We start from the raw sequence: 15,578 nt of genomic DNA, 5'->3' as shown, positions 1-15,578 counted from the left end.
GGCCGCATACATGCGCCCACCCGGGGCCTGTCGTGACCCCTCCGCGTCACACCCCGAGCTCCGCCTATTTGGTCGGATTCAGGCATGCCGACAGACTGCCAAACGGACAGAGCCTCCCCTGTACGTTCTAGGCGTCACAATCTATACAATGCAATACAAGAGGTTCCAACCAGGAACTGTATTCAACCACAGATTGCATAAGTATCAAAAACATAAAATGCTAACTATTCTATTACAAGCAGTCATCTCAAGATTTTACATTTACAACATTACAAATACCTTTAAGTTATTACAACTTATACAAATTTACTGCAAGTTTGTTTCTTTCAATCTGAACTCTGAGCTAGACCTCTTCAGGGTATTGTTATCTCAGTCTCAGTTGTGGGGCGCTATCTACGGAGCTACGCCCTGTCCTCGCGCCGCTGCGCCGCTCGCGTGTGAACCTGTACCCCCAAAAACAACACCGGGGTGAGAACTATATAAATATAGTTCCCAGTGGGTACAGCCACCCAAAGGAAGAGCTCGACCTACCAGGTCTAAAGGAGGCACTGTAACATGTTAGTCCAACAGATAATCACAATAATTTATTGTAGCACACTGGACCTTTGCAAATTGCGAGGTTCGAGTGTTCGATTTGTATTCCGAACTTTTCCACACTTGGTGGAGGACCGTCGATGGTATACCGGCCTAAAAGTTCGATCTCGAGAGTTTTGGCAGAGTCCTGAGAGTTTTTACTCTCGGGGACCGGTCCCTGATAGGAGAGACCGGTCCCCCAGTGAACAGTGCTGCGTAGCCGGCGAGGCAACCGGTCCCTGGCAGTCGAGACCGGTCCCCGAGCGCGTCTGCGCGGGGAGAGACCGGTCCCGCGCAGGGAGAGACCGGTTCCCGAACGTTGGATTTTCGGGGGCAGGCTGAGAGACCGGTCCCAGGTCGGGGAGACCGGTCCCTCTGGGCGAAAACTGTCCAGACCGGGCTGATGTAAATTTGAGTTTTTGAGGGACCTAGGTGGATTTTGTTGCTTTTAATGGCCTATTTGGCCATTTCACCCTCTTCTCTCCTCATTTCTTCCCTTCCCACCTATTCTAGAGAGAGAAGAAGAGAAGAAGAAGAAGAAGAAGAAGAAGAAGAGGAGAAGGAGCTTGCTTGGAGGCTTTGGAGCATCATCTTCTTCCCCATTTTCTCACCTTGGTGGCTTCGAGCTTGCGGTTGGAGCTTTGTGGAGGATCAAACTTCAACCCTACTTGGTTTTGAGCTTGGATTGAAGCTCCTCTTGAGGTTGGTAGCATGTAATCCCCACTTGATACATGTTTTTCTAGGTTTTACTAGGTGAAACCCTAGATTGGGATTCTAGGGCTAGATTTGGGGCTTTTTGATTTGGGGGCTTTAAAACCTTTTTGATGAGTTTGGAACCTTTATATAGGTTAGATTGGAAGACCCCTACCTTCCATTTGAAGATCAAGAGAGGGTTTTTCACTTGAGGTGAGTTTTTCCCAACCCTAGCTTTAGTTGGTTAATGATTGAACTTAGCGTCATTCGTTTCGACTAGATGACACTTGTTTTCATACCTTTAGGGTACTAGGAGTGTGGTGGACGCCTTCGTCGTGGCAAACGAAAGCTTTCGTTGACGACGGTGGGTTTGGCTTCGTGGAAATGGGGCGAAATGGCCTCTATGCTCTTTCTACTTGTTGTAAAATATTTTTTAAATTCATTTCTATGCTAAATGAAATTTATATGAATTTTAGAGCACTTAAAATGCATGCCTTGTGTATTATGAAAATTTCACTATATAGTAGAGCTATATGAGTAGAATGCATGCATACGGAGAAAGTGTTTATCTTGCAAGTGGAAAATACATCCCTTATGAGGATTATGACTTGGAATATGTACTTTGGAACATAGTTGCCATGCTTTGACATAGAGAACAAGAGTGTCATAAAGGGGCACTTGAAACTAGTAAACTATGAAACTGCAACGTAGAAACATATTGATAGGCCACTACATATCTGCTATATTCCATGTTAGAGACATGATGACATAGGGATAGGCCTATGAGATTGGTGACATATATTCCATGTTATTAGACATGAGGACTTGGTATGTGTGACAGATCGTTTGACTACTTGCCATTGTGCTCATTCGCACATGCTTGTGAGGGTCGCTCCCTACAAGCCGGCACTCCGGAGATAGCCATCACGATTCATATTCGCCGTGCAGGATTGGGCGCCGAAGTGGATTGCCGTGGGACAGGCTCATTCCTAGAATGGAGATGATGACTACCACGGGGCCATTAGGCTCGGCACCGGCCAAACAGCCTACGGGTGGGTCTCAGGGCCATAGACAGCCTTCGGGTAGGTCTCTTCAGAGTTGACTTTGAGTATTCACTATGACATGTGGACAGATGATGACTTAGTGTACTACCTGGACATTGACTAGAATAGTAAACAACGGAACTTTACTATTTCGCTTTGTGAACATTATGATAGTCGGAGACTTTTACTTCATGCATAGTTGCTTCATACTTATGCTATTTATGCTGAGTAGAGATATCATGTTGTAGTAAGTTACATTTTTACTTACCTTTCGCTTTTCTACTTTTATAGTCACTGACATCTTTTGTAGCTTTGGGCCTCGTGGTGCATTCACTGAAGTCAGTAATTGCCCACCGGGAACTATTTTTTAATAGTTCTCACGCTCCTGTTTTATGGTTTACTTTCCAGAGCCTTCGGCACCGGCGGAGGCACGGGATCGCGGCAAGGGGATCGCTTAGCTAGCTAGCGAGGAGCGGTACTTTGCCTAGATGGTTTACTCTTCTTTTTTGTAGTTGAGAGAGTGAGAGGTTTTTGTATCCATGAATAGAGACCACCTATGTATCTACCTATAGCACTTGTATCTCGGATTTCCTTGTATCACTTTATGTTTTATTTAGTGGATTTACAGTTTTATCCCTATCCCTTGTTGTAGCATTTAGACATTTATTATGCTCTGATACTCCTAGATGTCTTTTATTATTGCTTTTATTATTGTTGTTTTTAGACGCCTTATATGTTTTAGACTTATGGCGGGTCTGGGCACGTGCCGGGCGGGCTTCCGCTGGCTCCCGGGGCGTGACAGATTAATTTGGTATCAGAGCCTAGGGTTGAGTCTTAGGGGACCTAGCAGACCTTAGGCCAGTTGGACTATAGGAAATAGGCTCGTGAGAGACGAGGTCTATTTGACTAGTAAGCGAAAGTATCTGAATTGGGTATTTTGGATAACTCTAGAAAGTGGAGTTAAATCGGAGTGTTTGACTTCTAACTTCGCGGAGCGTTACGTTGGCGGCCGACAACGTAACATCGGGAGTTAGTAGTGTAGAACACTTCTTTACTTTCGCATGATTTGGGGTTTGTCTTTTGAGCGGGGATGCGATAGCGTGAGTATTTCTAACTTGCGCTTTTATGATGTTGTATTGTCGATGCCGATTACTCGCTCCGATTCTGCCGGGGCGGACAATGCGGCAAACTTCGAGGAGGTCGAGACCTCCGCTACCTCCGGATCCAGCGAGGTCCGTGAGTTGAGGGGCCAGCTTGCGGCCCTCACTGATTTGGTCACTCAGCAGGCGGAGGCGGCCCGACAGCAGATAAGGCGGCGTGCAGGTAGGAGGCGCGGATGAAGCGTCTGGAGGACTTACTCCTACAGCAGGCGGCAGCTTCTAGGGAGACTCAGGCCCCTACACCGCCAGCACCAGTTGTGGACGTTGCACCGAGAGCGTCGTCCCCCGCGCCCAGTTCTTCGCGTGCGGCGCCTGTGGCCGCACCCCAGGAGGAGGTTTTGGTAGCACCGCCTGTGCAGAGGCCCCCGGTTGGATCTGCATTCCCTACTTTAGTTGAGGGGGCGGAGCGAGATAGATTGATGGAGCGCCTCAATGAGTTCAGGAGGTGCAGTCCCCGAGTCTTCGACGGCGAGAAGGTCGACCACTGGATCGTGGAGAAGTGGTTGATGCATATGGAGAAGCTCTTCCGCGACACCTTCGTGGAGGAGAGGGACAGAGTTTGGCTCGCCACTCACCATTTGGACGGTGAGGCCTACCGCTGGTGGTTGGATCTCCAGGAGAACCCCCGCACAGACTTGGCAGCTATCACTTGGACGAGGTTCAAGGAGCTTTTGTTGGCCCATTACTTCCCGACCAGCGTCAAGAGGAAGATGGAGCAGGATTTGCGCAGCTTGCGCCAGGCCGACCAGACTGTAGCCGAGTACGAGAGGGAGTTTTCTCGGCTTCTGCATTGCGTGCCCTTCGTCGTGCGGGACGACGAGGACAAGGCCCGCATCTTCGAGCGAGGGTTGCGACCGTCGATTTTCCGGTTTGTGCAATCCTCTAACCTCCAAACCTACCGGGAGGTGGTGGATCGCACGCTCATCGTGGAGAGCGGCGCGGGAGAGGTCCAGGAGCAGCGAGAGGCTAGGGACAAGGGTAAGGCCAAGAGGCCTGCGGCTGAGGGTGCGAGTCAGACGCACTCCAGGAGACCGCCGAAGCATCCGAGGAGCTAGTACCGTGGACGCGGCTCAGCAGCACAACGAGGAGGATCCGATCGGCGCTGGCCTCCCCCGTGTGTGATCTGCGGTGGTCCCCATTACCCACCGCAGTGTCCACAGCGGGCGGGCAGGTGCTTCCGGTGTGGCCAGGAGGGCCACGTCCGTGCCGAGTGCCCGAGAGGTTCTTCACCGGCACCGTCGACTGCATCGGCACCGGCTCTACCAGCCGCCGGCCAGGGGACTGCATCGGCACAGTACCAGCCTGGGCGGCCACCCGTCCAGCGCCAGAGCGAGGGATCTCGACAGGCCCCGAGTAGGCGCATGTACACCGCTCAGACCGAGGAGGCGGCAGCAGCCGAGGATGTGGTTGCAGGTATCATTCTACTTGATGACATTAGAGTTCGTGCTTTATTTGATACCGGTGCATCGCATTCATTCATAGATCGGCTGTTTGCCAAGTTGCATGGCATCCTGCTGGTTTCTTTGTTGCATACGGGACATGTTGTTGTACTCGACCACGTTTTGGATATTAGAGAGTATAGCCCCAGTTGCCCTGTTCGGGTAGGAGATTGGATCATGCCTATAGATTTGCTAGCTTTGCGCAAGTTGGGGGATTTTGATGTGGTCTTAGGCATGGATTGGTTGACCAAGTATTATGCCACGATTGATTGTAAGAATCGCACGGTTACTTTTAGAGAATCGGGACAGACCAAGGTGGTATTTTGTGGATGCCGGAGTTCGCTGTTTGCGATGACGATCAGCTCGTCTCGAGCTAGGCAGTTGATTAGTAGAGGTTGCGTAGCCTATTTGGCTAGTGTTGTGCTGAGGGGCGAGGATGACACCCCTAGGATCGAGGATATTCCGTTGGTGCGAGAGTTCCAGGATGTGTTTCCAGCTGAGCTACCGGGTATGCCTCTTGATAGGGAGATTGAGTTTGTGGTAGATCTCGTCTCTGGGACTACCCCAATCTCAAAGGCACCCTATAGGATGGCACCGACGGAGCTGAGGGAGCTGAGGGCACAGCTGCAGGATTTGTTGGACAAGGGCTTTATTCGCCCGAGCGTTTCACCTTGGGGAGCACCTGTTTTGTTCGTCAAGAAGAAGGACGGATCACTTCGCCTTTGTGTGGATTATCGTGAACTTAATAAGGTCACGATCAAGAACAAGTATCCGTTGCCGAGGATCGACGACTTGTTTGATCAGCTTCAGGGATCGTGTGTGTATTCCAAGATAGACTTACAGTCGGGATACCACCAATTAAAGATCAAACCCGAGGATGTATCGAAGGCGGCTTTTAGAACACGGTATGGACATTACGAGTTCACAGTTATGCCGTTCGGGCTTACTAATGCCCCGGCAGCTTTTATGGATTTAATGAACCGTGTTTTCAAGCCTTATTTAGACAGGTTCGTTGTGGTGTTTATCGACGACATCTTAGTGTATTCCCGGAGTGACGCGGATCACGAGGAACACTTGAGACTTGTACTTCAAGTGCTTCGGGAAAAGAAGCTCTACGCCAAGTTGAAAAAGTGTGAATTTTGGCTTAAAGAGGTGGCGTTTTTGGGCCATGTGATTTCAGGATCAGGGATACCTGTGGATCCAAGAAAAATTGAAGCTATCAAGGATTGGCCGAGGCCGACGAGTGTCACGGAGATTCGGAGCTTTCTTGGTTTGGCCGGCTATTACCGACGGTTCGTCGAAGGATTTGCGAAATTATCTACTCCCCTCACGAGACTCACGCATAAGGGCACCAAGTTTATTTGGAATGATACGTGTGAAATGAGCTTCCAAGAGTTGAAGCAGCGATTGACGACTGCCTCGATCCTTACCTTGCCGACGGCTGGAGCAGGGTATGTGATTTATAGTGATGCTTCATTTAATGGATTGGGCTGTGTTTTGATGCAGGACGAGAAAGTGATCACGTATGCATCTCGCCAATTGAAGGATTATGAAAGAAACTATCCTACCCATGACTTGGAGTTGGCGGCCGTAATCTTTGCATTGAAGCTTTGGCGCCACTACTTATATGGCGAGCAGTGCGAAGTATATACGGATGACAAAAGTTTAAAGTATCTTTTCACTCAGAAGGAGTTGAACTTGAGGCAGCGCAGATGGTTGGAGCTACTCAAGGATTATGATTTGACGATACTTTACCACCCGGGCAAGGCTAACGTGGTGGCGGATGCGCTAAGTAGGAAATCGACTGAGAACTTAGCGATGCTTGTGGTTACTCAACCGCCGTTGATCGAGCAGATGAAGCGGTTGGAGTTGGAGGTGGTGACTCCTGATACGCCTTTAAGGTTGATGACGTTGGTGGTGCAACCTACACTTTTGGAAAGGATTAAAGAAAAGCAAGCTTCCGACTCGGAGTTGCAAAAGATTCGAGCTAAGATGGTTGATGGTTGCACCGGTAACTTCACTTTAGACGGTGATGGATTGATGCGTTTCCGCGGACGACTTTGTGTACCGGCGGACTTGGGCATTAAAGAAGATATTCTTCAAGAAGCACACCGAGCACCGTATGCTATACATCCGGGAGGCACCAAGATGTATAAGGACTTGAAGTTGCTTTACTGGTGGCCCGGGATGAAAGAGGATGTTGGTGAGTTTGTTGCTAAATGTTTGACTTGCCAACAGGTGAAGGCTGAGCACCGAGTTCCTGCGGGGAAGTTACAGAGCCTACTAATTCCAGTGTGGAAATGGGAAAAGATTACCATGGATTTCGTGATGGGATTGCCTCGCTCACAGGCCGGGCATGACGCTATTTGGGTGATTGTGGATAGGTTGACAAAATCGGCACATTTCATATCTATCCACACTACTTGGACTGGTGAGAGACTCGCCTAGGTTTATTTGGATGAGATTGTGCGATTACACGGGGTACCTACTTCCATAGTATCAGATCGAGACCCCCGTTTTGTATCCCACTTTTGGAGGAGCTTACAGGACGCTCTGGGTACGCGTTTGGACTTCAGTACAACTTTCCACCCTCAGCGTTACGGGCAGTCGGAGCGTACTATACAGACTCTCGAGGACATGCTTCGAGCCTGCGTGATCGACTACCAGGGAAGATGGTCGCAGCATCTACCGATGGCAGAGTTTGTTTATAACAACAGTTATCAAGCAAGCATCAAGATGGCACCGTTCGAGGCACTCTATGGACGGAAGTGTAGGTCGCCGCTTCATTGGAGTGAAGTTGGCGAGAGATTGGCTTAAGCCCAGATGTGCTCCAGGAAGCAGAGGACAATGTTCGCATTGCTCGGGAGCGATTGTTGACGGCCCAGAGTAGGCAGAGGAGTTATGCTGACAGGCGGCGACGAGACTTGGAGTTTCAGATTGGAGATCACGTCTTCTTGAAAGTCTCGCCGACTCGAGGAATTAGACGATTTGGAATCCGGGGCAAGTTGAGCCCCCGATACATTGGACCGTACGAGGTTTTGGAGCGTGTAGGCCCGGTAGCGTATTGACTCGCTCTACTGCCAAACCTATCGGGTGTGCACAATGTGTTTCATGTATCGGTCCTTCGGAAGTACATCCACGACCCGGCTCATGTTTTGGACCCAACGTCTTTGGAGCTGAGGGAGGACTTGAGCTTTGAGGAGCAACCTTTGCGGATTTTGGCTCGCGAGGGAAAGAGATTGCGGAACCGTGAGATTCCCTACGTGAAGGTGCTTTGGAGCAACCACGACGAGCGCAAGGCCACTTGGGAACTGGAAAGCGCGCTGCGGGAGCGCTACCCCCATCTTTTTCAGATAGAAGCTTGAGGTACTTGTCATCTCGAGTTTCGCGGACGAAACTCCCTTTTAGGAGGGGTGAATGTAGCACACTGGACCTTTGCAAATTGCGAGGTTCGAGTGTTTGGATGTATTTCGAGCTTTTCCACACTTGGTGGAGGGTTGTTGAATGTTTTCCGACCTAAAAAGTTCGAAAACTGAAATTCTGGGCAAGTCCTGAGAGTTTTTACTCTCGGGGACCAGTCCCTGGAAGGAGAGACCGGTCCCCCAGTGAGCAGTGTTGCGGCAGCCCTGAGGCAACCGGTCCCTGGCGGGCGAGACCGGTCCCCGAGCGCGCCTTCGCAGTGAGAGACCGGTCCCGGGCAGGGAGAGACCGGTTCCCGAACGCTGGTTTTTCGGGTTCGCAGCGAGAGACCGGTCCCTACTGGGGAGAGACCGGTCCCTCTGGGCGAAAACTGCCCAGACCGGGCTGTTGCAATATTGGATTTTTGAGGGGCCTCACTGGATTTTGTTACACTAGATGGGTTTATTAGCCATTTCCCTCTCTTCCCTCCTCATTTCTCACCCTCACCCTACACCTTCTAGAGAGAGAAGAAGAAGAAGGAGGAGAAGGAGGAGAAGAAGAAGAGGAGTTTGCTTGAGGGAGCTTGGAGCTCAACCCGTTTCTCTCCTTTCCACCATTGCTTAGCTTGGAGCTTGCTTGTAGAGCTTGGTGGTGGACCAATCTTCAACCCTAGAAGATTTGGAGCTTGTTTGGAGGCATCTTGGGAGGTTAGTACTTGGATTCTACCCTTTGATCCTTGATTTGGTAGGTTTTACCATATGGAACCCTAGATTGGATATTAGGGTTGATTTTTGGGGCTTTTTGATCTAGGGCTTTTGAGGCTAGATTGTTTGGATTAGAACCTTCCTTGGGCTTGGATTGGAAAGGATTTAGCTCTCTTTTGGAGCTTGAGAGAGATTTCCTACACATTAGGTGAGTTTTAGCCCTTTTGCTAAGTTTGTTAAAGTTTGATCTTATTGTTGATCGTAATGCCCGTGTATCTTGTCGCTCAATACTTTTAGGGTATTTTGAGACTCGGGGACAACTTTGTTCGGCGAAACGAGGCACTACGCGACGGTTCGGTGGGTTTGACCTAGTCTACATATGAGAAATTCTCATATATGGTTATATATGCTCCGTAAATTGAAAAAGCATGCATGTTCATACTAAATGTATTTATTATGATTTTTAGAATGCTTAAAATGCATATGTTATGTATGATGAAATTTTGGGCCTCTATGTAGTAGAGAGTTGCTTGGGAGACTATGATTGCATTTAGCATTCTTTATGAGACTTGGTTTCATGCTTCTATAGTGTAAATGAGTTCGGATTCATGCATTTAAACTTGAGTTTACTTGGGACATGAAAGATGACAAGATTGCCATATAGTGGCACCGAATTGGAATATCATGTGAATTAGAGAGCTAATGTCATCAAGCGGCATTGAGCTCAGGACATGTGTGAACCTAGTGGATAGGGCCATTGAGGGATTTGGAATACATGTTGAGCACCAAATTGCCTAAGTGTCATCAAGGGGCACTAGGCGTAGCAAACGTTGAAACTTCACATTGTGACTTAAACTAGATCTGCGGGATGCTAGTGACTATACCATGTTAGAGACATGAGGATTGGATACTTGAGACTTGGACTATGCTTGCTTGCCATTTGTGCTTATTCACACATGCTTGTGAGGATCGCTCCCTACAAGCCGGCACTCCGGAGTTAGCCTACGCGACCTATGTTCGCCGTGCGGTATCAAGAAGCCTACCGGGTCGGGAGGGATAGACTCATTCCTAGAGTGGGAATGTTGGGGCTACCACCGACACTTAGGCGGCACAAGCTGGATTACAATATGTAGATCCTAAAACATGTTTGATTAATGACATTGAACCGGGAATGGATAATCACTACTAGATAGGTTTAGTAGTTGAATTACATTTATATGCTTTTAGCATAGTGTTGAGACATGTAGTATACTTGATAGTCTTTTATTGCATTAAAGCATACTTTGTTGCCATGACAAGACTTATGCATCATGTATTGATAAAGGTTAATGACATTTAACTATTGCCATTGGACATACTATTATGATATCGTAGATGTACATCACCATGACATCGTGTATACTTGGGTTTAGTAATTTAGCATTTTAATTATGCTTTCATATCGCAGTCATTATTGCTATTATTATTGTACTTACCCTTTTCTTTTGGGGCCTAGTGGTGCATAGAGCTGAGGTCAGTAATTGCCCACTGGGAACTATAAATTATAGTTCTCACGCCCTCTTTTTCTCGATGTTTTTCAGAGCCTTCCGCGCAGGGTGAGGCCAGGGATCGCGGGAAGGGAGTTGCTTCGAGCTAGCTTCCTTCGAGGACGAGTTGCTAGGTGGTCTACCCCTCGATATTTACTTTTTGGCGAGAGATTGAGGGTTTTGCCAGTGTATAGAGACCACCATTTTTGTACTAGAGACAGATATTGTACTACTTATGGTTTCTTTTATTGTCTAGCTTTATTTCTATACTTTGGTGTAGATGATAGAGCTTTACTCGCTCTGATATCATTAGTTGCTAGTTATTTAACTTCTTTTATTTGTTCTGTCTCGTGCTTTACTTCCGCTTTTGTTGTAGACGTCTTATATGTGTAGACATATGGCGGGTCTGGGCACGCTACCGTGAGGGCCTTCACCGGTCCCGGGGCGTGACACAATTAGAATTATCGACATTCATATAGCTTGAACTATAATACATTTATATGCATCTAGCATTCATGTTCATATATGTTTAGTCATATGCTGTCACGCCCCGGGACCCAGCGGAAGCCTGCCCGGTACGTGCCCAAACCCGCCATACGTCTAAAATGTATAAGGCGTCTAAAACAACAATAATGAAAGCAATAATGAAAGACATCTAGGAGTATCAGAGCATAATAAATGTCTAAATGCTACAACAGGGGATAAGGGTAAAACTGTAAATTCACTAAATAAAACATAAAGTGATACAAGAAAATCCCAGATACAAGTGCTATAGGTAGATACATAGGTGGTCTCTATACATGGATACAAAACCTCTCACTCTCTCAACTACAAAAGAAAGAGTAAACCACCTAGGCAAGTACCGCTCCTCGCTAGCTAGCTAAGCGATCCCCTTGCCGCGATCCCGTGCCTCCGCCGGTGCCGAAGGCTCTGAAAAGGAAACCATAAAACAGGGGCGTGAGAACTATTAAAAATAGTTCCCAGTGGGCAATTACTGACTTCAGTGAATGCACCACAAGGCCCAAAGCTACAAAAGATGTCAATGGCTATAAATGTAGAAAAGCGAAAGGTAAGTAAAAATGTAACTTACTACAACATGATATCTCTACTTAGCATAATTAGCATAAGTATGAAGCAATTATGCATGAAGTAAAAGTCTCCAACTATCATAATGTTCACAATGCGAAATAGTAAAGTTCCGTTGTTTGCTATTCTAGTCAATGTCCAAGTAGTACTCTAAGTCATCGTCTGTCCACATGTCATGATGAATACTCAAGTCAAATCTGAAGAGACCCACCCGAAGGCTGTCTATGGCCCTGAGACCAACCCGTAGGCTGTCTGGCCGGTGCCGAGCCTAATAGCCCCGTGGTAGTCAACACCCCCACCCTAGGAATGAGCCTGTCCCACGGCAATCCACTTCGGCGCCCAATCCCGCACGGCGAGTATGAATCGCGATGGCTATCTCCGGAGTGCCGGCTTGTAGGGAGCGACCCTCACAAGCATGTGCGAATGAGCACAATGGCAAGTAGTCAAACGATCTGTCGCAAGTACCAAGTCCTCATGTCTAATAACATGGAATGTATCGAATGTCCCAAAGGCCTATCTCTATGTCATCATGTCTCTAACATGGAATATATAGCAGATGTACAATGGCCTATCATCATGTCCCTAAGTTGCATTTGCATAGTTTACTAATTCCAAGTGCCTCTTTATGACACTTTTGTTCAACGAGTCCCAAGCATGGTATTAATATGTTCATGATGCATAGGTCACTCAATTCTAGCATGGAGACATGTTCTCAACTTGTAAAACCAAGCACTATTCACAATGCATGCAATCTACACATATAGCTCTACTATATGGAGTACAAATTTTACGATATATGAGGCATGCATATTAATTGTTCTAACATTCACATGAGTCATATTTAGCATGAATTTGCATTCAAAAATATTTTACAAAAGTTTAGAAGGCATAGGGGCCATTTTGCCCTATTTCCATGAAGTCAAACCCACCAAAATCAACTTCTTCGTTTCGCCGAACGAAGGTATCCACAAGCTCCCTAGTACCCTAGAAACATCAAAAATAGGGTCACCCAAACGAAACGAAGAGCAAATAGTTCAATCATTAAGCTCCTCAAGCTAGGGTTGGAGAAAACTTACCGATTGCGAAGAAGGCTCTCACGATCTCCAAATGGGAGTTAGAGTCCTTCCAATCTAACCTAAACAAAGGTTCTAAACCCATCAATTTGGTTCCAAAGCCCCCAAATTCAAAAACCCCCAAAATAAACCCTAAATCCCAAAATCTAGGGTTTCATCTAGTAAAACCTAGGAAAGCATGTAACAAATGGGGATTACAAGCTACCAACCTCAAGAGAAGCCCCAATCCAAGCTCAAAACCAAGTAGGGTTGAAGTTTGATCCTCCACAAAGCTCCAACCGCAAGCTCCAAGCCTCCAAAGGTGGGAAATGAGGAAGAAGATGGTGCTCCAAGGCCTCCAAGCAACCTCTTCTCCTCTCCTTCTCCTTCTTCTCCTTCCCTTTCTCTCTCTAGAAGTGTAGGAAGAGTGTGAGGGAGAGAAAATGAGAGTGAGAGGGGAGGAGAGGCTACTTATAGCCTCTAAAGTAACAAAATCCACATAGGCCCCTCAAAAACTCAAATTTACATCAGCCCGGTCTGGGCAGTTTTCGCCCAGAGGGACCGGTCTCCCCGACCTGGGACCGGTCTCTCAGCCTGCCCCCGAAAATCCAACGTTCGGGAACCGGTCTCTCCCTGCGCGGGACCGGTCTCTTCCCGCGCAGATGCGCTCGGGGACCGGTCTCAACTGCCAGGGACCGGTTGCCTCGCCGGCTGCGCAGCACTGTTCACTGGGGGACCGGTCTCTCCTATCAGGGACCGGTCCCCGAGAGTAAAAACTCTCAGGACTCTGCCCAAACTCTCAAGATCGAACTTTTAGGCCGGTATATCATCGACGGCCCTCCACCAAATGTGGAAAAGTTCGGAGTACAAATCGAACACTCGAACCTCGCACTTTGCAAAGGTCCAGTGTGCTACATATGTATCGAGCATTCATGTGCATCTAGCATGTTTATCACATGTTAATATTCATACGTCATCCAATATGATTATTAATGCATTCATATGCATATTCCAATGGTAGGTAACTTACACGATTCATGCTTTCATATTATCGATCAAAACCTGCTGCTAAACATATATGCGTCAATGAAACCATACATTACTTTGGCATGGAAGCGACCTAATCGCTTTGATGAAGAACAACCCACCTTTACTTGATACCGGAAAGCGAGAAATCCACTTCCCGCACTCTCCCAAGAACCGCGATCTGCGTTCGCAACAATTGAAGCCGAAACGTCCCTTTTGGCGATATCTTCGCGTAGGCTCGACGGATTGCCGAACCGACTTCGCAACGTGTTCGCTTTATCCTCAATTAGGTTTGTACGTGATCAATTCCATGTTAGGGTCTCAATCATGCAAAAGTGCATTATCGAGCTTAGGCTCTACATACACTGTTTCTATACAATTTCACAAAAATACATAGAGTAGTTCAACTCTTTACTAGCTCAAGAATCTCAAAACTCATTAATACAGGTAATTTACATCAATTCCCTAATCAGGAATTACAAGATACTCACTCTATTCCCAGCTGCCAAGTTAACCAACATGCTATACTCATACATTTACAACTTCTATATTCAGCCCAACTCACATATATGATGTTAACATACAACTTTTCCACTATTTCCACTAAGTTTTCATGGCAATAAGAGTTCTAGCAATTAGAATTTCACAGCTCAACCCTCTATAGAGTAAGTATCATAATTCTAATCAAGAAATGGAACCTGCTTCAGGTTTATTGCTCCACACACCATCACACAACATCTAACTTGTTCTAAGTTTACTTCTCATGGCAATTAGAAGCTCTAACATCCAAAACCTGTAGTTTAAATCATTTCTAGATCAACTAATCTACTCAAACCAGGAATTACATCTTCTTACCTCTTCAAGTTCCATCTCTAACCAGCAATTACATGTATGCTGTCCATAGTATACTTCTAGGACATCATATCACACCATATGGCCTATTTCTTTAGGTTTCCTGGTAACTAGACGTTCTAGTAATCAATAAATCTATTGTTCCACTCTTTTACAAGCAAATAACATCACTCCTAATCAAGATTTAGGATTAATCTACCTCAGATTTCATCCCTAACAAACTATTCACATATATATGTATATGCATATATGCTGCCCACACATAATTCTCTAGGATTTTTCATGGTAATAGAAGTTCTAATACCCCAAAATCTGCAGCTTAATCTCTTTTAGAGCAATAACCTAGCTCTAATCTGAAATTAGATCAAACCTACCTTAACTTGGAAGCTCCCACAAGCTGCTCTCAGCTCCTGGACCTTCCTCTTAGCTCAAACCATCAAGAAAAACCCAACTCCACCAATCGGTTTAGAGAGAGAGAAAGAAAGGAAATGAAAAGAAACAAGAAGGAGAAGAAAGAGAGTGTTGGATACGTCTCTAACAGATGGAGGGGTGCTGGGGTTAAGTAATAAGATCAGAAAAATGCAATTTAACCCTTCACAAAGGCAAAAGTGCATTGCAATCCTACAGTTTACAAAACAGTCCCTGCAGGTTCGCAGTTCAGTCCCTGCACTAACAACAGGCTGGCAGCAGCAATTTGAAGCCTTTTTGCGCATTCAACTCGTTCCGAAACCTCTTAAATTCTTCCAATACATGCCTAATAACAGCCCTAAGCTTCCAAATTAATTTGGGAGCATCCCAATTTACATTCTTTGCATTCTCTTTGATCAATTGGATCAAATTAGCACACAATCAACACCAATTCCTTATATGGCAGCAGCTTCTCTCGAAGCTCATTTTGCGCGGCCACTTCATCCCAATTCCATTCAAACACTTCCATTGGACGCCCATGAACCTCCACAAGCTACCAATTTAATTCAATAGCAATTAATTTTCATTTTAGCATTATTGTGATCAATTTGATCACA

At 46.6% G+C, this 15,578-nt stretch overlaps 1 long non-coding RNA gene across 2 annotated transcripts; it reads right to left on the bottom strand.

Annotated features, from left to right (window-relative positions):
• LOC109707816 lies at positions 13,047 to 15,073 on the bottom strand. Of its 2 annotated transcripts, none has more exons than XR_002215577.1 (3): positions 14,928 to 15,073; positions 13,824 to 13,975; positions 13,047 to 13,085 (listed from the first exon to the last, which is right to left on the bottom strand). It is a non-coding gene; the product is annotated as an uncharacterized LOC109707816 (long non-coding RNA). The 2 variants fall into 2 exon arrangements; XR_002215576.1 differs by lacking the exon at positions 13,824 to 13,975 and adding an exon at positions 14,611 to 14,612 and having other exon boundaries at positions 13,057 to 13,067.

The sequence above is a fragment of the Ananas comosus genome, linkage group 1 (genome assembly GCF_001540865.1).
Source record: "Ananas comosus cultivar F153 linkage group 1, ASM154086v1, whole genome shotgun sequence".
NCBI lineage: Eukaryota > Viridiplantae > Streptophyta > Magnoliopsida > Poales > Bromeliaceae > Ananas > Ananas comosus.
The sequence above is the reverse complement of the archived record's forward strand: the minus strand, read 5'-3'. Positions and strand labels throughout refer to the sequence as shown.